We start from the raw sequence: 25,597 nt of genomic DNA, 5'->3' as shown, positions 1-25,597 counted from the left end.
ATCAACTACTACTGTTAATACTACTACTGCTGCTTCTGCTGCTGCTGCCGCCCAGTCAATACACCTATGTCAGCAGTTATTTCACACTCTATATACTCTTATTAAGACTGCTGTACATCATGGCAACTCCTGCCCATGTGATATGACTCTGTATCAACTACTACTGTTAATACTACTACTGCTGCTTCTGCTGCTGCTGCTGCCCAGTCAAGACACCTATGTCAGCAGTTATTTGACACTCTATATACTCCTATTCCTACTGCTGTTCATGATGGCACCTCCTGCCCATGTGATATGACTCTGTATCAACTACTACTGTTAATACTACTACTGCTGCTTCTGCTGCTGCTGCCGCCCAGTCAATACACCTATGTCAGCAGTTATTTCACACTCTATATACTCTTATTAAGACTGCTGTACATCATGGCAACTCCTGCCCATGTGATATGACTCTGTATCAACTACTACTGTTAATACTACTACTGCTGCTTCTGCTGCTGCTGCTGCCCAGTCAAGACACCTATGTCAGCAGTTATTTGACACTCTATATACTCCTATTCCTACTGCTGTTCATGATGGCACCTCCTGCCCATGTGATATGACTCTGTATCAACTACTACTGTTAATACTACTACTGCTGCTTCTGCTGCTGCTGCCGCCCAGTCAATACACCTATGTCAGCAGTTATTTCACACTCTATATACTCTTATTAAGACTGCTGTACATCATGGCAACTCCTGCCCATGTGATATGACTCTGTATCAACTACTACTGTTAATACTACTGCTGCTTCTGCTGCTGCTGCCCAGTCAAGACACCTATGTCAGCAGTTATTTGACACTCTATATACTCCTATTCCTACTGCTGTTCATCATGGCACCTCCTGCCCATGTGATATGACTCTGTATCAACTACTACTGTTAATACTACTGCTGCTGCTTCTGCTGCTGCTGCTGCCCAGTCAAGACACCTATGTCAGCAGTTATTTGACACTCTATATACTCCTATTCCTACTGCTGTTCATCATGGCACCTCCTGCCCATGTGATATGACTCTGTATCAACTACTACTGTTAATACTACTGCTGCTTCTGCTGCTGCTGCCCAGTCAAGACACCTATGTCAGCAGTTATTTGACACTCTATATACTCCTATTCCTACTGCTGTTCATCATGGCACCTCCTGCCCATGTGATATGACTCTGTATCAACTACTACTGTTAATACTACTGCTGCTTCTGCTGCTGCTGCCCAGTCAAGACACCTATGTCAGCAGTTATTTGACACTCTATATACTCCTATTCCTACTGCTGTTCATCATGGCACCTCCTGCCCATGTGATATGACTCTGTATCAACTACTACTGTTAATACTACTACTGCTGATTCTGCTGCTGCTGCCCAGTCAAGACACCTATGTCAGCAGTTATTTGACACTCTATATACTCCTATTCCTACTGCTGTTCATCATGGCACCTCCTGCCCATGTGATATGACTCTGTATCAACTACTACTGTTAATACTACTACTGCTGCTTCTGCTGCTGCTGCTGCCCAGTCAAGACACCTATGTCAGCAGTTATTTGACACTCTATATACTCCTATTCCTACTGCTGTTCATCATGGCACCTCCTGCCCATGTGATATGACTCTGTATCAACTACTACTGTTAATACTACTACTGCTGCTTCTGCTGCCCAGTCAAGACACCTATGTCAGCAGTTATTTCACACCCTATATACTCTTATTAAGACTGCTGTTCATCATGGCACCTCTTGCCCGAGTGATTTGACACTGTATTGTCAATGTCTACTACTACTATTACAGCTCAGTCAAGACACCTGTGTCCCAATTTTTTGGTACACTATTGACTACTATGACCACTACTGATGCTGTAAAGTATTCCCCAAGTGTTTTTATGCTATGTATTACTATTACCACTACTGCTTGTAAATCATGCCTGTGTGATACTTAGTGGGAACGCTTTAATAAGCATTCCTAGTATGGATACCCGTAAATGTATTAATCTTAATTAGTGTGAATGCTTTAATAAACATTTCCAGTATTGATATCCGTAAATTTAGTAATCTTATTATTCCTTACGTTTTTTGGTTCTGCGTAACTTCGGCATACTTTCAGCTATTGAGACCATTCAACTGTAAAAATGTTCGTCTCGTTCAGCTAATGATGGGACTTCTTCAAGTTTTTTTCTACTTTTTACACTTTTATAAATTTTAAGCTTTTAGACCCTTTTTTTTAACATTGAAGTCAATGAGAACATCCTTTTCCCCTTTGAATTCACATGCCATGCCAAAAGTTTCAGCTACTTCATACTTTCACTTACAGACACTGAAAAAACTTTAAAGCGGTCACAAAATATTTAGCTATCCGGCTATGACTTTTCAGATCGTTATCGTTTACAATTTTTTGGTGAAAACGCAATTTACGTTTTGCGAATTTTTCACAAAAATGCAATAGGTTATAATGTAATCCTATGGAGGGGATTTAGAGTCTGTCATGTGACCTTAACATTGGAGATCTTTGTAATTAAAAATATCTTTACAAAAAGGGGAAACAAATTGGTCTCACGCCCACAAGATCTACTTTTCATACACAATTTTTATATCAAAACGTAGCTATGCTTGTCTGGTTTATGGCAATGTGACCAATTCTGCGATACGTATTTTAGTTTTAGTTATTGGAGCAACAGCCAGAAATTATGTCTCATAGACTCTCATGTGAAATTATCTAAAAAATGTTGCTGCAGAACTCACAAAGACGCTCTTTTCTAAATCGCAGACATGGCCACATTTTTAAGTTTATCTACATAAATTTCATATCGATGCGTTTACAAGGGCCGTGTATTTCAAACGGTGTAGTCGTTGTATCAATTGCATGTACGTTTGAGGATTTATTAAGCTTTGTTTGGAGGCTTAAATCATGTATTAGATCTGTGAATTAAAAGCGTTTGTAATGTTATTTCTTTCCATAAATAACTTTCCTGACCTCAGTGCAATATTCCTCCTCACTGACCTGGGGGGGAGGGGAAACCTATTGAGGGGGGAGGGGCGACCAGGAAGTCAGCATACTCTATACTTTGCAGATAGAGAAAGAAGCTGTGTGTCCTAAAGATAGTGTAGTGGTTATGGTGAATGTCTTTGGCAAGGGGCTCACCAATTAAGCTATTCAGCATTCCCACTCGCATTTTCCTCAGGAAATGCATTGTCTAGTTATATTATATTTTAATACTCCTGCTGCTGCCTCCATGCTGAGTAAAGCTTCATGACCTCTCTGGCACAGCGGATCCACCAACAGCCTCCGCTACAAGCTACCAGACCGGACTACCAGACCGGATCTAAACAGCAAGTGTAACTATAACAATGAACCTTATGTTAAACCCTGTTTTGCGGCATTTATACTGCAACCATTGGGCTGTCTGCAAGAGCTCATCTGCATTCTCTCTCTTTCTTGCTCTCCCTCTCTCTCTCTTTGTATATATATATATATATTGTTGCTTTTGTTATGTTCATTTTTCAACAGTTTATTTTGTGTTCGTCGTGTCTGTGTCGTGTGCTTTAGTTTGTCCTAGGTTAATGTTAAATAAAATAATAGTATAAAATGTTTTTGCTTATTATGAAGTTAAATGTGTTGATGTTGATTTGTTTGATGTGAAGTTAGATGTGTTGAAAAACCTACAACTCTATCTCAAAAAGAAATGAAACATTTCCAAAAAATACGTTTTTTTAATACAAAAATAAATTTAAATATAGCTCTCAATGCGTTTCTGAATGCGGTGCATTTCCGCAATCTGACCCGATAGCTGCTGCTCTAGCAGAGCATTTTGTTGGGTGAGGTAGCTCATCTTCCGCTGGTTTTGCAGGATCCTCTGGTGGGTCTTTTCGATGAGTCTGTTCTGCCTCCTCATATCTCTTGATGCTTTTAGGATATAATAAAAAAACATTTGGATTTCAAATAACGTTACCAAATAAATAAATATTTTTTTTTGCTTATTAATCAATCATTATCATGTGTATACCCTTGTTATGTGTCTAACACATCCCGGGAGTGCAGAATTATTAGGCAAATGAGTATTTGGACCACATCATCCTCTTTATGCATGTTGTCTTACTCCAAGCTGTATAGGCTCGAAAGCCTACTACAGATTAGGCATATTAGGTAATGTACATCTCTGTAATGAGAAGGTGTGTGGTCTAATGACATCAACACTCTATATCAGGTGTGCATAATTATTAGTCAATTTCCTTTTCTTTGGCAAAATGGGCCAAAAGAAGGATTTGACAGACTCTGAAAAGTCCAAAATAGAGAGATATCTAGCAGAGGGATGCAGCACTCTTAAAGCTGCAAAGCTTCTGAAGCGTGATCATCAAACAAAAGAAGCGTGTGGAAAAACAAAGGTGCAAAATAACTGCCCATGAACTGAGAAAAGTTAAGCGTGCAGCTGCCAAGATGCCACTTGCCACAAGATTGGCCATATTTCAGAGCTGCAACATCACTGGGGTGCCCAAAAGCACAAGGTGTGCAATACCCAGAGACATGGCCAAGGTAAGAAAGGCTGAAAGACGATGACCACTGAACAAGACACACAAGCTGCAACGTCAAGACTGTGCCAATAAATATCTCAAGAAAGATTTTTCTAAGGTTTTATGGACTGCTGAAATGAGAGTGAGTCTTGATGGGCCAGATGGAAGAGCCCGTGGCTGGATTGGTAAAGGGCAGGGAGCTCCAGTCCAACTCAGACGCCAGCAAGGTGGTGGTGGAGTACTGGTTTGGGCTGGTATCATCAAAGATGAGCTTGTGGGGCCTTTTCGGATTGAGGATGGAGTCAAGCTCAACTCCCAGTCCTACTGCCAGATTATGGAAGAGACCTTCTTCAAGCAGTGGTACAGGAAAAAGTCACCATCCTTCAAGAAAAACATGATTTTCATGCAGGACAATGCTCCATCACACGTGTCAAAGTACTCCACAGCGTGGCTGGCAAGAAAGGGTATTAAATAAAAAAAAGTAATGACATGGCCTCCTTGTTCACCTGATCTGAACCCCATTGAGAACCTGTGGTCCATCATCAAATGTGGGATTTACAAGGAGGGAAAACAGTACACCTCTCTGAACAGTGTCTGGGAGGCTGTGGTTACTGCTGCACGCAATGTTGATGGTGAACAGATCAAAACACTGACAGAATCCATGGATGTCAGGCTTTTGAGTGTCCTTGCAAAGAAAGGTGGCTATATTGGTCACTGATTTGTTTTTGTTTTGTTTTTAAATGTCAGAAATGTGTATTTGTGAATGTTGAGATGTTATATTGGTTTCACTGTTAAAAATAAATCATTGAAATGGCTATCTATTTATTTTTTGGTTAAGTTGCCTAATAATTCTGCACAGTAATAGTAGTCACCTGCACACACAGATATCCCCCGAAAATAACTAACACTAAAAACAAACTAAAAACTACTTCCAAAAAAATTCAGCTTTGATATTAATGAGTTTTTGGGGTTCATTGAGAACATGGTTGTTGTTCAATAATAAAATGAATCCTCAAAAAATACAACTTGCCTAATAATTATGCACTACCTGTATACTTCTAGCATCAATACCATATTATGGTTCTACAATCTGACAGGTGCGCTTTATATGTTGTCCATTTTTATATCTACATTTTGTTGTTGAAATGTTATTAATCATTGTGCACATATTTACCTTCCTGAATGAGGCTCACAGGACCGCTCTCTTCCTCCTGCTCTTCTGCTTGAGAAGTTGGGGTGGTGGGGGGGGGGGAAGCTCCTCAGCTTGCTCCTCAACAGGAGCTGGGGTTGGGGAGTGGGAGGGCCCTGGCTGCTCCTCCTCATGCATCTCCTCCTCTGCCGCATCCTCCTCTGCCGCATCCTCCTCCTCCTCCTCATCGGCCTGGCGCCTTCTGCGCTTGGCGCGGACAACTGGCATTGGAGCTCCTATAATAACACAATGTTCATATATTATATAAATGTTTTCTAATGACGTATGCAAATTCTGTGTACTCTGCTGTATTGTATATGAATACAAATTGATTTATATAGACAGTTAACCAATGGGACAATGTTATATTAAAGGGTCTTGTGGGCACTACAGGGGACTGAGCGTGAGCTGGGATGCAACCATGTTAAAATGAGCTGTTTTTGTCTCCTTTGTTTTGTTCAGACCATCTCATGTTAAAAAAAGGGCCTGATGGAGCACACGGGATTACTATAACAACCCCACTCCTAACACAGGAATTTAGTGGTAATCTATATATATAAAACTCAACGTGTGTGTGTGCATAAATGTATGTATGTATGTATGTATGTTCCAGCATCACGTACAAACGGCTAAAGATATTTATATGAAACTTGGCACACAGGTTACTTATATGTCAGCCACAAACATAGGATAGGTGGTTTAAACCTTACCCACCCCCACTTGCCATGGTCGGGGTTTTTCTTTAAAGTCCCATGCAAAGCAATGGGAAAATTATGTTCCCACATAACTTCTGTGTTCCTGTCTGCTGTCCCATGTCTTTTTTCAACAGTACTATGAATACCTTGGCTGGTGGTGATATATGTTAGCACAACATGGCATCTTGGTTAACAACATCTGACCTTACATGAATTACATATGACCTTACATAACTGTCACCAAAGGAGCTGCGGTGGCTCCACGCGATTGCCACTGCACTGACAAGTGATTCACCTCTGCAGCTAGGGGTTCGGATCCCGCTCTCGGCTACCTGTGAATTGAGTTTGGTGGTCTCAGCCCCGCCCCTGGTGGGTGTGCTATGCGAGGTTGGGTTGGGAGGACCCCCTCACACCCGCCATTGCCAACCGGGGCATGGAGAAAGGTGGCAGATTGCCTCTGGGGGAGGCCTCCCAACTCCTGCAGGCCGGCTCCTCTCTCTTTCGAGTTCACGCACAAAATACACTTTTTAAAAAAAAAACATAACTGTCAACAATAACTTACCTGGATGATATTTAGCCCGAAGACGTCTGACCTGATCCATTTGGCGCCTCTTCAGGTCAGACCACTTCTTCACAATTGCATTGTGGTCGTGTTGGCCGCCAAAGTCAGCGATTAGGGCGCTGACCACAGCCCTTTTCTCTGGCTGCCTCCGCAGCTTATCGTATCCTGTTTCCAGGAACTTCTGCAAGATGAAGAACAAAGTATATTGTAATACTTCTGTTGACAGCCTTATGGATATATGACGTAAATGTATGCTATTCAACAATTGGAAGCATTCTCGCCTTATTAATCAATGACAGGGGTAACATGACAGATTTTATATCCTGCCATTTCGGTCGCCACCTTTTTTGCATAAATATAGCAGCCATTATCATTTGCATAATTATGAATATATTATTAACAACACAGGATACACGTATAGGGGAGATATGCGTTGCTAACTCTTTTCCCTGTCAGGAGCCTAACGCCCCGGGGGTCAGAGACGGGACCTTTTCGGAGGGCCACTGACGTATGTACCCGTCGCAGTTTTTTGTGATGTCACTCTTTAGGTGTGTGCACATTTTTCACTGCATCCGGGTGGAGTTTTTGGGTTGTGTTTTGCACGCCACAGGCTTTTCAACAGGAAAAAAACAGCTGGAGGCAGAATGGTTGCAAAACACTACGGGTTTGTTACCTAACTCTGGGTTTCAAGACCAGTCCACCTCCAGCTGTTGCAAAACTACTACTCCCATCAGCCACGGTCTGTCAGTGCATGCTAAGAATTTTACTTTTGCTGCATCTAGGGTGCCACAGTTTAGAGACCCGTGCATAAAGGCCTGAAAAATGGGGGCCTGCAGAACTTACAATACTAGAAGTGCCAGCATTCCCAGGCATGCTGGAAGTTGTAGTTCTGCAACATCTAAAGGGCAATATGTATTCGAACGTCCTTGGGCCTTGAGGACACTGAAGTCAGGACGTTCGCATACGTCCTATGTCCAAAAAAATGTTAAATTCATTATGCTAAATAACAAGGAAAAGTGCCTAAATACACATTTGCCAACCAGGGTGTCTGCAGCTGTCCAGGCATGCTGGGACTTGTAGTTTTGTAAAAGCAGGAGACACATTTTTTGTGAAATACTAATATCTGATCATATATACTAACTTTTAAACTAGACTAAAATGCAGTTGAAGATGATGAAATAACAGTGGTCAAAATACTTACACAAATCAGCAACTTTTCCTCAGACTTAGTGAAATTGCTTCCAACCATGTTGCTGTGTGATTGCGCTGCGATCATAAGTTGGAAACTGGCAAGGCTCCAGGAAATGGTCGCGTGTTGTTCGCGCAATTGCGCATGCGCGATCGAAAAATCGCAATCGCAATATGTATTTTGGTTAAAATATCATACATATTCGATTTCAGAGTGCTGCTACAGCAGTTTTCGAAATATCTGCAATCAATTTCGCATTCGCATGTTGCGATATTTCGATAAAATATCAGGAATATTCTGAGCCAATCAGAGCGCTCCTCCAGCATATCTCGAAATTGCGCAATAAATATCGCATTCGCATGTTGCGATATTTCGATAAAATATCACGAATATTCTGAGCCAATCAGAGCGCTCCTCCAGCATATCTCGAAATTCCGCAATAAATATCGCATTCGCATGTTGCGATATTTCGATAAAATATCACGAATATTCTGAGCCAATCAGAGCGCTCCTCCAGCATATCTCGAAATTCCGCAATAAATATCGCATTCGCATGTTGCGATATTTCGATAAAATATCACGAATATTCTAAGCCAATCAGAGCGCTCCTACCGCAGTTATTGAAAAATCGCAATTATTTTCGCATTCGCAATAGCGAAAAAACGCAATCAATTAATTTCGATAAAATATCACGAATATTCGAATTTAGCGAATATATCTCGAATATTCGAATATATATTCGAGATATATCGCGAAATCGAATATGGCATATTCTGCTCAACACTACTCACGTGTAAGCCATCTGGTCCTAGTGATTTATTTGTGTTAAGCTTATCTAGTCTTTCCCTGACAAAAAGGCAGAGAGACACTGGTAGAAAACACCCTGTCAAAAATTAAGCACTAATAAACAAGCAGTCTAGTTACAAAAAGTTTATTAATTTAAAAAAGTATAGCAGATGTTCCACATAGTACTAATTTCCAACATTAAAAATTGCACAATACATAGAGAAAAAACATGCCATTAAAAACAATCTGGATTGTTGCCCAGTATGCTAAAAAATAATCTGAAAGGGACCTATATATATAGTTTAGCATAGGGTGTATATGTTGACATTGGCCATTAAAGGTGGCTAGATGGTACACAGATTAGGCACAGGATAATGCAATGAAAATCAAGGGTACATTGGAGGACTGCAAGATACCATCAATGTTACATCAATGGGGGAAGCCTAAACAGACTATATGAGTAGAATGAAAATTCCCAGTGAAATGATAAGCCGTATAATTTCTAATAGGACTTTTTCCCTGGTTCCCTGGTCAGTGTGTAACTTTTAAGATAAAAAAAAGAATGAATTGTTCTACAATTAAAGTAATTTATATGATAGAATGCCCTTGTAATACAATATATATAGGGAAAACAAAGCGACAATTATGAATAAGCAACAGTGAACATTTGAGGTGCATAAAAAGACCCCTAAATAAGGATGACAAAGAAAAACAACATTTCAAACACCATCACAACGGAAAGACAGAGGGACTAAAAGTAAATAGGGTATCCTTGTACTAGCTCTACCCCTGAGAAGAGGTGATTTTGACAAAATGTTACTATGTAAAGAAAAAAATGAATCTACAATCTAATTAGTTTAATACAGAAGGGTTTGAATACCAAATGTAATCTGAAAGTGTTTTTTGATGACTAATTCTTAAAGGTTTTTGATCCAAATCCTTAAAGTATCTAATCAATGACTAAACTTTCCTTAATCATCTCCTATCTAATTAATTTTGAGCATACCATCTGTAGTTATCTGTGTTCATTATTTTAAACTCTTGCTCTTTCTTCCTAGAGAACCGAGTCTCTTTTATTACCCTGTATTTAAACTAGTAGAACAGAGGGATGTTTATTTTCAACTTTCTTTAAATATACGAAAGCCTGTAATATATATATATAACCACCATTGGATGGCACTAATATCTACTTGAATATACTGCTACCATCGATAAGTTGAAATCCTCATCCGTTAGTCGAACACATTTTTAAGATATGATGACAATGAACACTAGATGGAGCACAAAAACCTTTGTCCTTTTTTTGCATCTCAGTGCTGATGATCTAATTAAAGAGGTGTTAACCCCACTATCAAAAATGTAATATATAGCTGTACACTCATTACATTGTAGTAAAGTGTAATTTCTTCAGTGTTGTCACATGAAAATATATACCGTATTTATCGCGGTATAACGCGCTCCCGCGTATACCGCGCACCCCTAAAGTGGCCCCCAATCCTGTGGAAAAAAAGTTTTTTAGTTTTTTTGTACTTACAGTTTTGGTGTCTTGCGCGGCGTCCATCGGCGGCCTCGTCGGGTCTGGCGTCCTTCTGCGGCTTCGGGTGTCCTCTTCGGCGGGTCCGGCGTCCATCTTCGGCGGGTCGGGTGTCCTCTTCAGCGGGTCGGGGGTCCTCTTCGGCGGGTCGGGGGTCCTCTTCAGTGGGTCAGGGGTCCTCTTCGGCGGGTCGGGGGTCCTCTTCGGCGGGTCCGGCGTCCTTCTGCGGCGTCCTCCCCGCTCGTTTCCCGCCACGAGTTTGAATACTGCGCCGGCATATACCGAGCGCAGTACACTCGTGAATCTTCGGGCAGGCTCGGCAACTGTCGCGCTGACGTCCTGTACGCTCAGGACGTCAGTGCGAGAGGCGCCGAGACTGCCCGAAGATTCACGAGTGTACTGCGCTCAGTATATGCCGGCGCAGTATTCAAACTCGTGGCAGGAAAGCGGGTATCGGCGTATATCGCGCACCCACGATTTTGCCCTGATTTTCAGGGCAAAATAGCGCGCGGTATACGCCGATAAATACGGTAATAAATATTTACAAAAATGTGAGGGGTGTACTCACTTTTGTGGGATACTGTATATATTCTGTATGTATATGATATACAGTTGTGCTTCTAAGATTACATACCCGAGCGATAACAGAAAAAAAAAATTCTTTCACTCATGGTTAGAGTTTGGCTGAAGCAATTTATTATCAATCAACTGTGTTTACTGTTTTTAAATCATAAAGGCAGTTATGCCATTATGTTGCAGGTGCAACTTTGAAGGGTGACATGTTGGGTATCAATTTACTCAGGGTAACATCATCTTTCACAATATAAAAAAAAATTGGGCTAACTTTACTGTTGTCTTATTTTTTTATTCAAAAAAGTGATTGTTTTCCAAAAAAAGACCATCATTTTATTCTCTAGGGTGTTAGAAAAAATATATAATGTTTGGGGGTTCTAAGTAATTTTATAGCAAAAAAAAATATTTTGACGTAAACAACAAGTTTGAAAAATAGGCCCGGTCCTTAATGCCCCATACACACGATCGGGCTTTAGCCCGACCAAACTCACATCGGAATTCCGAAGGAATTCCATTGGAGGAAAAGAGAACATGTTCTCTGTGTAAACTCAGACAGAATTCCTCTGAATATCCAATGGAAAAACTCAGATGGGCATACACACGGTCGGAATTTCCGATGGAAAAAGTCCATCTGACTTTTTCCATCCAAAGTTCCGATCGTGTGTACGAGGCATTAGTGGTTAATATACCACAGAGGTCTATGTTTCCTTGGCTTTTATTGCAAGAGCCTTTAACAAGCAAAACTCCTCCTTATTGATGTTCTTTGAGAGGATCAGAAGTGCATACAGGTTATTTTAAGTGTCACCGGCGCAACAAAAAAAAATATATATTAAAACTGTGCGTGATCTGCTGCAATACTGTATAAGCCCTCAATAGATAGCCGGCTTTCCTGATGACGCAAAATCTGCGAAACACGTAGAAGTTGTCTGGACACACAAGGAGGGGGAAGCACACCAACGCGCTGGGACCATTGGTAGCAATACACGAGGTCAGGAGCGGGGCTTGTATACCTTCCGAGACACCACACAAACGCTGGTCAGCGGCTAAAACAGTTGACACTGCCAAAGATACTCAGTGCCGGTCAGAGGCACTTCTTTCTGTAAGTGTACTTGTTTTTAATATTTTAATAAATGCATTTTACATACTACACTATGATGAGCCCCTTGTTTTTGAGGAAATAAGGACATCTTGTCAGGCCCCATACACACGAGAGGATTTATCCGCAGATACGGTCCAGCGGACCGTATCCGCGGATAAATCCTCTCGAGGATTTCAGAAGATTTCTATGCGATGGCGTGTACACACCATCGCATTGAAATCCGCGCTGAAATCCTCTGCCGATGACGTGTCGCGCCGTCGCCGCTATTATGACGCGGCGACGGGCGCGACGCTGTCATATAAGGAATTCCACGCATGCGTCAAATCATTACGACGCGTGCGGGGAATCCCTTTGGACGGATGGATCCGGTAAGTCTGTACAGACGAGCGGATCCATCCGTTGGAATGGATTCCAGCAGATGGATTTGTTGAGCATGTCAGCAAATATCCATCTGCTGGAAATCCATCCCAGGGGAGATTTATCCGCGGTGTACACACCATAGGATCTATCCGCAGAAACCCATTTGATGGGATTTATCTGCGGATAGATTCTATGGTGTGTATGGGGCCTAAGAGGGAGAAGGAGAAATACCAGTGACGGAATAAGAAAGACACCGTTGTGGGGCTTTTTATTATCCGGGGTCCGGTGAGTGTTGAGTTCAACCATTGGTGATAGTGGCACATCATTGTCGGGTGCGAAGAGATAGTTGCACCTTTCTATATGTAACTAGTATTATCAGCATTTGAACCCACATATCCTATTGGACTACATGGGGCAATAGAAACATTGCCTGTTGTTTCAGGGTTGAAGCTCCTAGAGCAGTCGGTGCATTTTGTATTTTATATTTGGGACTTTTTTTCACTTTTGTTTTTTGTTTTTTGGTTCTTTGTTTGTATTTTGGTCTGTTTTCTTCACTGTGGCCAGCCTTGAGCCTCATAAAGGGCCATATTTTTCCACGCATGAATATTGTGGTGCATTGAAGCTTAAGCTGACTTCAAATTTTGGGGCGCACCTTAAGTATTGAACTCACAGTATTCTTTATGCTATATATATGTATTGTATCTCAAATTTATATGCATATATATTTTTTATTTGCATTTTATATTTATTAATATTGGTATAAGATTGATTGATTCACACAAGTTTATTCACATTGTATATCGGGCATATAGCTGTAACTGACATAATATAGTTTCATATATGGTTGTTTGTGCACTAAAATAGTTCACAGTATTAAAAAGTATTCCCAGAGAGTTCTTTGGAGAGTTAGAGAAGTGCATACAGCCAGGTGGCAAAGTGTTGGTCAGAGATCCATGCAAGAGGCAAGTTATAGGAGAAATTGTAGCAGAAGAGCCAGGGTCTACTGTTTATGTAATATTGGAAGGCACATATAATCTGCTTTGTTTCCCACTTCACAGGCTGTCTTCGATTTGATCTATAGGAATGCCACAGAAAGTGTCTTCATGATGGAAAGAGTGACAGATGCCTACAAGAGCTGTGGAGAGCAAGGCCTTTGATGTTGGATGTGTTACAAGCCTGGAATTGCTTCTAATGAACTTTTGCTAAAGACTGAAACTTCTTGTTGGCAGAAAAATGGAGGGGTTTTCTATGAGGAGTCTGAGAGCGTCAAGGGCGGAATGTCTGGCACATAATTGTGAAGTAGAAGGAAAATGGTTTTCCAAATTTTTTACAAACACATATCTGAAAAGCGTGGCGTGCATTTGTATTCAGCCCCCCTCAGTCAATACTTTGTAGAACCACCTTTCGCTGCAATTACAGCTGCAAGTCATTTTGGGTAAGTCTTTACCAGCTTTGCACATCTAAAAGATGACATTTTTGCCCATTGTTCTTTGCAAAATAGCTCAAGCTTCGGATGCAGTGTCTGTGAACAGCAATTTTCAAGTCTTGCCACAGATTCTTAATTGGATTTAGGTCTGAACTTTGACTGGGCCATTCTAACACGTGAATATGCTTTGATCAAAACCATTCCATTGTAGCTCTAGCTGTATGTTTATGGTTGTTGTCCTGCTGCAAGGTGAACCTCAGCCCCAGTCTTATGCAGACTCTAAGGCCCCGTACACACGACTGAGTTTCTCGGCAGAATTCAGCCAGAAACTCGGTCGGAGCTGGATTCTGCCCAGAAACTCGGTCGTGTGTACACTTTTCAGCGAGGAACCCGTCGAGGAACTCGTCGGGCCGAAAAGAGAACATGTTCTCTATTTCCTCGTTGTTCAATGAGGAAAGTCGGCCCGCCGAGCTCCTCGGCGGCTTCCACACTGAACTCGCCGAGGAACTCGATGTGTTTGGCACGTCGAGTTCCTCGGTCGTGTGTACGGGGCCTAACAGGTTTTCTTTTAAGATTGCCCTGTATTTGGCTCCATCCATCTTCCCATTAACTCTGACCAGCTTCCCTGTCCCTGGTGCAGAAAAGCATCCCCAGAACATGATGCTGCCACTGCCATGTTTCATGGTGGTGATGGTGTGTTCAGGGTGATGTGCAGTGTTAGTTTTCTAACACTGTAGCATTTTGCTTTTAGGCCAAAAAGTTTGATTTTGGTCTCATCTGACCAGAACATACTTGTGTTTGCTGTGTTCCCAACATGGCTTCTCGCAAACTGAAAATGGAACTTCTTATGGCTTTCTTTCAACAATGGCTTTCTTTTTGCCACTCTTCCATCGCAGTGCATTGCTGGCTGATGATTGGCCAAGCATGCACTATGACCCGCAATGCTTGGCCAATCACAGCTTGTAAAAAACGGACAGCCATAATTGGCCAAAGCCAGGGTGGCTTTGGCCAATTATGGCTCAGGGGGTTTAGTACACGCCCCACACTATAAGAGGCTGCCTGCAGGTCGGCCTTGTGTAGTGTGTTGCGGTGGTTAAGAGAGAACAGAGAGAGACAGAGAGAGAGTGTAATTTTTTGCAGGTAGATAAAGCAGGCAGGCAGGCAGGCTAGTCAGTTAGAGTTACAGTGTGTAGAGGATATATATGCATCCCAGATGTTGTATATATATATTTTTACACTGTATAGTTTAGCTAGATCCGCTCTTCCTAATTTACTGACAGGCAGGCAGGTGATTGTGCTAGCTGCAGTATTCTCAGGTGGTGCACTGTCTGTGTCCTCTGCAGTGTGCACCTAAAGCTACATGGTGTGTGTACTGTCTGTGTCCTCTGCAGTGTGCACCTAAAGCTAAGTGGTGTGTGTACTTTCTGTGTCCTCTGCAGTGTGCACCTAAAGCTACGTGGTGTGTGTACTGTCTGTGTGCTCTGCAGTGTACACCTAAAGCTACGTGGTGTGTGTACTGTCTGTGTCCTCTGCACATTGTGTACCTAACGTAAAGCTGGTGTTTCTCATATTTACTCCTAGAAGCAAGGATCTGCTCATATTAATACTACAGGCAGGGTATATTGCTGCAAGTACTTTCACGTGGTGTACTGTCTGTGTCCTCTGCAGTGTGCACCTAAAGCTACGTGGTGTGTGTACTGTCTGTGTCCTCTGCACATTGTGCACCTAACGTAAAGCTGGTGTTTCTCATATTTACTCCTAGAAGCAAAGATCTTCTCATAATAATACTACAGGCAGGGTATATTGCTGCAAGTACTTTCACGTGGTGTACTGTCTGTGTCCTCTGCAGTGTGCACCTAAAGCTACGTGGTGTGTGTACTGTCTGTGTCCTCTGCAGTGTGCACCTAAAGCTACGTGGTGTGTGTACTGTCTGTGTTCTCTGCAGTGTGCACCTAAAGCTACGTGGTGTGTGTACTGTCTGTGTCCTCATGCTTACTCCTAAAAGCAGGGATCTACTTATATTAATACTACAGGCAGGGTATATTGCTGCAAGTACTTTCACGTGGTGTACTGTCTGTGTCCTCTGCACATTGTGCACCTAACGTAAAGCTGGTGTTTCCCATATTTATTCCTAGAGGCAGGGATCTGCTCATATTAATACTACAGGCAGGGGATATTGCTGCAAGTACTTTCACGTGGCTTACTGTCTGTGTCCTCTGCAGGCCATTAGTACGTCTGGAAGGACAACAAGGAGAGGCAGAGAGTCACAAGCTGATAAAAGAGGGCAAGCAGGCTCTGCGTCTAAAAGGCAACAGTGCTGGTCGTGGACACGGTGCATCCTCATCAGCAAGTGGCCGTGGGATACGCTCGTCCTTTTTTTCGGCAGCTGGCCATGTTTAGCCGCAACATGCCGAAGACTTGGTAGAGTGGATGACCAAGCCGTCCTCATCCTCCTCATCCTCTCTCACCCAGGCTCAGGGTACTTTGTCTGGCAAAGCAGCTGCCAACGCGGCCTCTTCCCTCTGCTCAATGGCATCAGTCACTCCTTCCCTAGCCCCACCATGTCCTCCTGAGGAGTCCCCGAACTGTTTGACCACAGTGTTGGGTACATGCTGCAGGAGGATGCGCAGCATTTTGAAGGCTCCGATGATGGTACACAGCTAGAGGAAGGCAGTAACGTAAGCCCAGAGAGATGGGGTGCCCAAGAAGGACGGCAATCTGGCAGTCATGTTCCCCCAGCTGCAGCATACTGCCAGGTTTTCTACAGTGATGAGGAGGGAGGGGATGATGAGGTCATTGACTCTACGTGGGTGCCTGATAGGAGAGAGGAGGAGGAGGCACATCTCCAACGAGGCAGGATGCCCTCCAGGGGCCAGCTTAAGGGCAGCACACCGACTGCATCACAATGCATAGCTACGCATGTGCAGGGCGCTGCTGTCTCTCAGCGTTATTCCAAAAGTTCTTCGGTGTGGGCCTTTTTTGAGACCAGTGCATCAGATCGCACCGCTGCTATTTGCAACATATGTTTCAAGCGTATCTCGCATGGCCAAAACATCACCCGCTTGGGCACCACATGCTTGACCAGTCATATGTCGACCTGCCATGCAGTTCGTTGGCAAGCGTACCTCAAAGACCCACACCAAAGAACAAAGCGGACCTCTCCTTGTTCCTCATCAGCTGGGATCTCCAACCCCACTATACCCTCAGTCCTCTCCGAAGCCTGCACTGATAGGACTGAAGGTGTAGAATTAGGTGTGTCACAGCCTACTTGTGGGCAATCTAGCTGCTGCAGCGCCAAAGGGATGTTTCCCAGCCATCCACATGCCCAGTGGTTGAATGCTAGCTTAGCTAAATTGCTAGCACTTCAAATGCTGCCTTTTCAGTTGATAGATTTTGCCCCCTTCCGTGAGTTTGTGGAATGTGCGGTACCTCAGTGGCAAGTTCCCAAACATGCCTCGCTGGACAGGGCAGTCAGTGGTAAGGTGCATATTACCGCTGACTCATGGTCCAGCAGGTATGGATAGGGACGTTACCTTTCTTTCACGGCGCATTGGGTGACTCTTCTGGCAGCTGGGAAGGACGCAGGACAAGGTATAGTAGTGTTGGAGGTTGTTCCGCCACCACGCCTCCAAAATGCTACTACTGGTTGTGACAAACATCTCTCCTCCACCCCCTCCTCTTCTTCCTCTGTGGCCTCTTCCTGTGCTGATGTGTCCTCGGAACCAGCGGTGTTCCGTAGGCGTTCAAGGGGCTACGCAGGTACGCAGGCAAAGAGATGCCATGCGGTGCTTGAGCTGGTGTGCTTGGGGGACAGGAGCCACACTGGGCCAGAGGTTCTGTCAGCTCTGCAGGGGCAGGCTCAGAGGTGGTTGACGCCACACCAGCTTAAGCCAGGAATGGTGGTTTGCGACAATGGCACCAACCTCCTCTCCGCCCTGCGACAGGGACAACTGACCCATGTGCCCTGTTTTGCTCATGTCCTTAACTTGGTGGTGCAGCGGTTCTTGGGCAGGTACCCGGCTTACAGCATGTCCTGAAGCAGGCCAGGAAACTCTGTGTGCATTTCCGACGGTCATATAATGCCAGTGCTTGGCTGGCAGACCTCCAAAAGGAATACAACCTGCCCAAGAACCGCCTAATCTGTGACATGCCCACCAGGTGGAACTCTACGTTGGCCATGCTGCAGCGGCTGCAAATGCAACAGAGTATGTGTGCCAATGTGGCAGCAGGACAGGGTCAGGGGAGCTTGTTTTTTTCCCCACGCCAGTGGGCCATGATCAGGGATGCATGCACTGTCCTGTCACCATTTGAGGAGGCCATGAGGATGGTGAGCAGTGACAGTGCATGCATCAGTGAGACTGTTCACCTGTTGGAGCACACGCAGTGTGGAATAATGGACAGGGCCCTTGAGGCAGAACAGAGGGAGGAAGAGGAGGACTTCCTTGCCTCTCAAGGCCCCCTTTATCCAGACAGTGTTCCTGCTTGCCCGCCTATCACACAGGAAGAGGAGGAGGAGGATTGTGTCAGCATGGAGGTGAAGCCTAGCACTCAGCATCAGCAGCAGTCTTCAAGGGATCAATTACAGTCCCAAGAAACCCATGGACCTGTACATGGCTCAGTGACCCAGAGGACTCTGCACTGAATACCTCAGCAAACCTAGGCTGTATGGCCTCCCTGATCCTGCAAAGCCTGCGGAAGGATACTTGTATTCGTGCTATCAAGGAGAGGAATCATTACTGGCTGGCAACCCCCCTTGATCCACGTTACAAGAGTAAGGTTGCAGACCTTATCTTGCCGGTGCAGAGGGAGCAGAGGATGAAACATCTTCGGGATGCCTTGCAGAAAGGTCTGTGCAACACGTTCCCAGAGACTGGGAGGTTACAAAATCCTGGTCCTGGACAACGTGTTGCTGAGGCTTCGGTCAGTCACAGAAGGAGCAGTGGAGATGGTGGCCGTCTGAGCGATGCGTTCAGACAATTTTTTAGTCCGCAGCCCCAAGGTATGACCGGTTCCAGCAACCATCGCCAGCGTCTGTTTTACATGGTGTGGGAATACCTAGGGGCAAGATCAGACTTGGACACCTTTCCCACCGAAAATACTCTGGCTTACTGGGTCTTGAGGATGGATCACTGGCCAAAGCTTGCACAGTACACAATTGAGCTACTGGCTTGTCCTGCATCCAGCGTTCTTTCAGAACGCACATTCAGTGCTTCTGGAGGCTTTGTAACCGATCACAGGGTGCACCTCTCCACCGACTCGGTCAATCGACTGACCTTCATAAAAATTAATCAGGCTTGGATCACCACCAGCTACCAAGCACCTGATGTTGATGTAACTGAATATTTTTTTTTTTGAAATGTCAGATCTCTTCAAGACTGCCTATGCTGATGCTTATTGACTATCCTGTTATGCTGAGTGACTATCCTTTTCCTCCTCAATGATCATGCTGATAGTTTGTAAGAAAATTTTTGGTTCTGGGCACCGCCACCAATGCCTAAGGCCCAATTTTTCTGTTACTGTTTAACAGAGGCGTCTTATTACAATTTTTGATGCAATACTTTACATCGGGCTCATTCCTGCGCTCCAAATAGAGTATCTGTGAAGGGTTGCAGTGTTGTGGTACCGCCACCAGTGCGTAAGGCCCAATTTTTCTGTCCCTGTTTAACAGGGGCGTGTAATTACAATTTTTGATGCAATACTTTGCAGCAGGCTCATTCCTGAGCTCCAACTAGAGTATCTGTGAGGGGTTGCAGTGTTGTGGCACCACCACCACCACCACCACCAACAAATGCCCAATTTTTCTGCCCCTGTTCAACAGGGGCATGTAATTACTATTCTTGATCTAATATTTCACAGCAGGGCCCATTCCTGTGCCCACCAAGGGTAACTGTGAGGGCTTACAGAGTTGTGGCACCAGCACCACCACCAACAAAGGCCCAATTTTTCTGCCCCTTTTCAACAGGGGCATGTAATTACAATTCTTGAACTAATATTTCAGAGCAGGGCCTATTCCTGCGCCCACCAAGAGTATCTGTGAGGGGTTGCAGTGTTGTGGCACCAGCACCAGTGCCTAAGGCCCAATTTTTCTGCCCCTGTTCAACAGGGGCATGTAATTACAATTCTTGATCTAGTATTTCACAGCAGGGCCCATTCCTGCTCCCACCAAGAGTAACTGTGAGAACTTACAGTGTTGTGGTACCAGCGCCAGCACCAAAGGCCCAATTTTTCTATCACTGTTCAACAATGGCATGTAATTATAATTCTTGATATAATAGTTCACACAGCAGGGCGTTCCAGCACCCACCAAGACTAACTGTGAGGGCTTACAGTGTTGTGGCAACACCAACACCTAGGGCCCAAATTTATGCAGAGTATATACGGCAGGCCCCTACTTTCAAACATCCAACTTACAAACGACTCCGACTTGCAAACGGAAGGAGACGACAGGAAGTCAGAGGAAATCTACCCCTAGGAAGGGAAATTCTCTTCTGTAAGAGGTGTCTCCTGTCCACTGATGCTTTATGGGGTAGAGAAAGGAAGCGCCACCTAAGTGCAGTATTAAAGAGGTTCTTTTAATGACACATTGTAAAAAACACACTTACAAGAAGGTAAGGAAAGAAGGCTCATCTGTAACATCCTGTAGTCCTCATCCCGGATCCATGGGCTGCTTTAGAAGTGAAGAAAGCAGATTGTGTGGAGTCTTCAGGCCTGTCCTGTGGCCTTCAGGATGTAGTCTGTTCCAGCCTCACAGGTCACGTGATTACTTCCCAGGAACACTTCCGGGAGGAGGGTCAAACAGGGAGAACAAAGGCTGATTGGGCTACGCGCTCGGAGCCACTGCTCCTTCTATTGGCCTGATCAGTTACAGATGAGCCTTCTTTCCTTACCTTCTTGTAAGTGTGTTTTTTACAATGTGTCATTAAAAGAACCTCTTTAATACTGCACTTAGGTGGCGCTTCCTTTCTCTACCCCTTTTTTGTTTACCACAGAGTCAGCTCTCTGAGGACAGCAGCCGCCATTGAACAGCCACATCACCTGCATTTTTAACCATTGAACTGCCTGTTACTACTATTTCCAATGGACTAATCACCATACTCCTACCCATATATGTACTTTGTATCTGCGCTGACAGTTACCTCTCCTATTGTACACTGATGCTTTATCACCAATCCTTGTTTCACTAAAAAACCCACATTTTCAAAAAATAATTTGTCATTGGGACAGAAAGTGAATTGAAATCTTCTGAACATATGCACACAGACAGCAAAACAAATGTTGCAGGGGTGATAACCCTTCTCTATGTTTTCAGAAAAGCTTAAAAATAGATTTTATGGCTGGAGCTACACTTTAAAAAAATGACTAGTTCAAAATTACAAACAGATTCTACTTAACAACAAACCTACAGTCCCTGTCTTGTTTGCACCACCTGTATACTGCTGTTCAAAGTATATAGGGCCAAAGGGGCTTGTAATGAACTGAGGGGAGGGGGGGGGGAACCCATGCTATTTTTCTCAATGATTTTCATCCATATTGCAGGGACCAGACATTACATTAAAGCCACAAGCAGTTTTAAATAACTTTTTTCTTATAGTAATCTCATTTTGTGCAGGGACAGTTCTAAACACGTGCCACCTCACAGGCATACTATAGACACCCAGCAGGTACGATATTTAAAGGAATGTTTCATTTTTTTTTTCACTTTAAGCATCATTAAAGTCACTGCTCCAGAAAAAAATACAGTTTTTAAAACTTTTTTTTACATTGATACATGTTCCCTGGGGCAAGACCCGGGTTCTCAAACCCGTTTTATGACAATAACTTGCATATTAGGCTTTACAATTAGCACTTTTGAATTTGAACGTTCAAGTCCCATAGACTTCAATGGGGTTCTAAATGTTCGCGCAAACGTTCGGTCCGTTCGAAGGTTCTGGTGCGAACCGAACGGGGGGGGTGTTTGGCTCATCCCTAGTTTCAATGGCCATTAAAGGTGGCTAGATGGTATACAGATTAGGCACAGGTTAATGCAATGAAAATCAAGGGTACATTGGAAGACTGCAAGATACCATCAATGTGACATCAAGCATTAAGTCTGTGCGTAACAGAGAAATGAGTTCCAATAATGCTGCAATCAAGATGCATTGATAGATCAGTGAATCAGATAGTCCTGTTGTGGTCAGATGTACTGAAAATTATTGCACAACTGGCATGTGGTAGATAAAGATGGGGGAACTGTAAGTAAGTTGGTAAATGGGTATTAGATGTCTGTATTCCACAGAATCAATCTTCAAAAAAATCTCTCTGCCCAGTTAAATAGTTTCCATACTTGCAAAGTTACAATGATTTCCAATATACCTATAGATAGGCTGTTAGTAATGAGATAACAGCGGTCACATAAGTCAGGTTAGTAATGTGCCTTTGAAACAAGTAATAACAGCAGAAGATAAAGGAAGGTTCAGCAATTCAGAGTGAGAATTATGGGATAAACTCTACCGCTGAGGTGTTACTCACTGCTTCACCTTCCACAGGTATTTCGGCTTATCTGATTTTCCGATGTTCGTTTCAGTTATCTATTGACTAAAATGATGAGTGGTCAAGTTCCTGTGACTGCTCGTGACACTGCTGCTGGTGGCGCTAATAGCGCTGTCTCTTCATTTAAATGTTGAGATACTACTTACGCCAGATGGAAAGCCAGCTGGCTAATATCAATATCCAAACGGCTGTGGGTCAGCATAGATCCATACAGGCTCCACTTCCGGATAGTATGACATGATGACATCACTTGATTGATGCATTTTGTCCACCAACCTATGACATATCTTCACCCAACCCTTGTAGTTGTCAGCCAAGAATTGCTTAATGTAAACAAAGAGGCATGGATAATGCCTAAAATGATTAAATAAATACAGCCATTGCCGTGATTTATTTACTGTTTACATTTTTTTGGTGAATTCGGTTTCCTGTTCACATAAGGGAGTGGTACAGGGGGCCCCTTTTTTTGTTTCTGATAAGCTCATCAACATGGGGACAAGGTGCTTTGCCAGGGGGTGCTCCAAGGGTCTGACAAAACACATACCCTTAACTGTCCACCTTTTTTACAAAGCAAACAACTTGGTAGGGAAATGCCGTTTATCAACAATTTAAAAGGATTATTATTATTTGGTAAATGTCACTTTTGCTGTACACTGTGCTACTTCGCAGGCAGGTTTAGGGCATTACCCAAGCAAGTTATTTAACCCTTTCACGGCCAGGGTAGTTTTTGCCATTTTTTTCTTTGCACACATGTTTAACAGATTACTTAAAATTACCAAAACTGTATATATTCTAAAAGTATAGACCCTGTAGACAGGGGCGTACCTAGAGCATTTTGCACCCGGGGCAACCGGGTGCCCCCTGCATACCTCTGCATCCTTCAATATCTCTTTGTTACTACTGTGTACCCCCTCTCCACAACTGCACCTCTGGACCCCTTTACATTACACAGCATCCTGCATCTCTGCACTCCGTTACATTACACAGCATCCTGCACCTCTGGACTGCTTTACATTACAAAGCACCCTGCACCTCTGGACCCCTTTACATTACACAGCCCCCTGCACCTCTGCACCCCTTTACATTACACAGCATCCTGCACCTCTGGACCCCTTTACATTATACAGCATCCTGCTCCTCTGTACCCCTTTACATCACACAGCACCTCTGTACCCCTTTACATCACACAGCACCTCTGGACCCCTTTACATTACACAGCCCCCTGCAACTCTTTACATTACACAGCACCCAGCACTCTTTTACATTACACAGCCCCCTGCACTTCTGCACCCCTTTACATTACACAGCACCCTGCACCTCTGGACCCCTTTACGTTACACAGCACCCTGGACCCCTTTACATTACACAGCACCCTGCATTACTGGACCCCTTTACATTACACAGCCCCCTGCACCTCTGGACCCTTTTACATTACACAGCACCCTGCATCACTGCACCCCTTTACATTACACAACCCCCTGCACCTCTGGACCCCTTTACATTACACAGCACCCTGCATCACTGCACCCCTTTACATTACACAGCCCCCTGCACCTCCGGACCCTTTTACATTACACAGCCCCCTGCATCACTGCACCCCTTTACATTACACAGTCCCCTGCATCTCTGGACCCCTTTACATTATACAGCCCCCACAGCTCTGGACCCCCTGTATGTTACACAGACCCCCTTCAGTGCAGACCCCCCTTCAGTTCACACCCCCTTTCAATGCAAACCTCTAGTGCAAACCCCCCTCAGTGCAGACCCCCCCAGTGAAAACCCCCCTCAGTGCAGACCCCCCCCCCCAGTGCAAACCCCCCTCAGTACAAAACACCCCCCTCAGTGCAAACACCCTCCTCTGTGCAAACCCCCCCCCCCCTAGTGCAAACCCCCTCTTAGTGCAAACATTCCCCTCAGTGCAAACACCCCCCCAGTGCAAACACCCCCTCAGTGCAAACCCCCCCAGTGGAAACCCCCCCTCAGTGCAACCCCCCCTCTGTGCAAACACCCCCTCTGTGCAAACACCGCCCCAGTGCAGTGTTTGCACTGGGGGGGTCGCAGTCACGAAAAAAATCGCTGATCTCCGCCATTTGTAGTAAAAAAAAAATATTAATAAAAATGCAATAAAACTATCCCCTATTTTGTAAACGCTATATATTTTGCTCAAACCAATCGATAAACGCTTATTGCGATTTTTTTTTACCAAAAATAGGTAGAAGAATATGTATCGGCCTAAACTGGGGGAACATTTTTTTTTATATATTTTTGGGGGATATTTATTATAGCAAAAAGTAAAAAATATTGCATTTTTTTCAAAATTGTTGCTCTATTTTTGTTTAAAGCGGAGCTCCACCCTAAAGTGGAACTCACGCTGATCGGAACCCTTCCCCCCTCCGGTGTCACATTTGACACCTTTCAGGGGGGAGGGGGGTGCAGATACCTGTCTAAAGACAGGTATTTGCACCCACTTCTGGCCACACAGTTTCGGGAAAACTGCGGGCATGACGTCACCTCCCGTCCTCCCCCCGTTGTGCTCTGGGAACACTCGGCTCCCAGAGCACAGCGGGAGCCAATCAGCGGCGCAGCGCAACTCGCGCATGCGCCGTAGGGAACCGGGTAGTGAAGCCGGAGCGCTTCACTTCCTGGTTCCCTCACTGAGGATGGCGGGGGAGCAGCAGAGTGACGAGTGATCGCTCGTCCTCTGCTGCGGACGGCGCTGGACTCCAGGACAGGTAAGTGTCCTAATATTAAAAGTCAGCAGCTGCAGTATTTGTAGCTGCTGGCTTTTAATATTTTTTTTTCATGGCACATCCCCTTTAAAGCTTGAAAAATAAAAACCGCAGAAGTGATCAAATACCACCAAAAGAAAGCTCTATTTGTGGGAAAAAAACAACGCCAATTTTGTTTGCACAACCGCGCAATTGTCATTTAAAGCGACGCAGTGTCGAATCGCAAAAAGGGGCCTGGTCCTTTACCTGCATATTGGTCCGGGTCTTAAGTAAAAATATATTAATAATAAAATAATACATAAATATCATTAAGAAAGAAGCAATTAAAAAAAAACGGAATAAAGAGACACAGAAAAATGAATCTGCGGTTTAGCTGTTGTTGATAAAGC

This window comes from Rana temporaria, chromosome 1 (assembly GCF_905171775.1).
Source record: "Rana temporaria chromosome 1, aRanTem1.1, whole genome shotgun sequence".
NCBI classification, from domain to species: Eukaryota; Metazoa; Chordata; class Amphibia; order Anura; family Ranidae; genus Rana; species Rana temporaria.
This window is presented reverse-complemented; position numbering follows the sequence as displayed.